We start from the raw sequence: 942 nt of genomic DNA on the forward strand, positions 1-942 counted from the left end.
AACAACAACAACAACTACCCAGTAAAATCCCACCAGGTGGGGTCTGGAGAGGGTAATGTGTACGCAGACCTTACCCCTACCCGATAGGGCAGAGAGGCTGTTTCCGATAGACCCACGGCTCAGAAAAATGAAAATAACAAAGAAAACAAGAAAAGACAACTCATTAGTAACTCCAGTTGCAACCGTAATAGTAATGGAAGCATAACAACCAAAAGATGAAAGACATGCAATAACAGTAACCAGTATCTAAGGCCTAGGGCTAAGATAAACAGCAAGTACAGAGTGTATTCAGCCTAAACTGCAAGCTATCTAAGATCAACCCTAATCCAACCCCGCCTCGCCCCCGGAACGAAGTAAGGAAAGTGCTCCTACCCCCTAACCTACAACCTTAATGCTAGACCTCCAGACCTTCCTATCAAGGGCCATGTCCTCGGAAATCCGCAGACGTACCATGTCCTGCCTGATCACCTCCCCCCAATACCTCTTAGGCCTCCCTCTACCTCTTCTCGTACCTACCACTGCCAACCGCTCACACCTCCTTACCGGCGCATCAAGGCTTCTCCTATGCACGTGCCCGAACCATCTGAGCCTTGCTTCCCGCATCTTGTCATCCACAGGGGCCACACCCACCTTCTTCCGAATATCTTCATTCCTAATCTTGTCTATCCTAGTGTGCCCGTACATCCACCTCAACATCCTCATTTCTGCTACCTTCATCCTCTGGATATGGGAGTTCTTAACCGGCCAACACTCTGCTCCATACAACATGGCCGGTCTAACCACAGCTCTATAAAACTTACCTTTGAGTGGCAGTGGCACTTTCTTGTCACACAGAGCTCCAGATGCAAGCCTCCATTTCATCCAGCCCACCCCTATACGGTGAGTGACGTCCTCGTCGATCTCTCCGTCCCCCTGAATCATCGACCCAAGGTACTTGAAGCT

This window comes from Nicotiana attenuata, unplaced genomic scaffold (assembly GCF_001879085.1).
Source record: "Nicotiana attenuata strain UT unplaced genomic scaffold, NIATTr2, whole genome shotgun sequence".
In the NCBI taxonomy this organism is placed as follows: Eukaryota; Viridiplantae; Streptophyta; class Magnoliopsida; order Solanales; family Solanaceae; genus Nicotiana; species Nicotiana attenuata.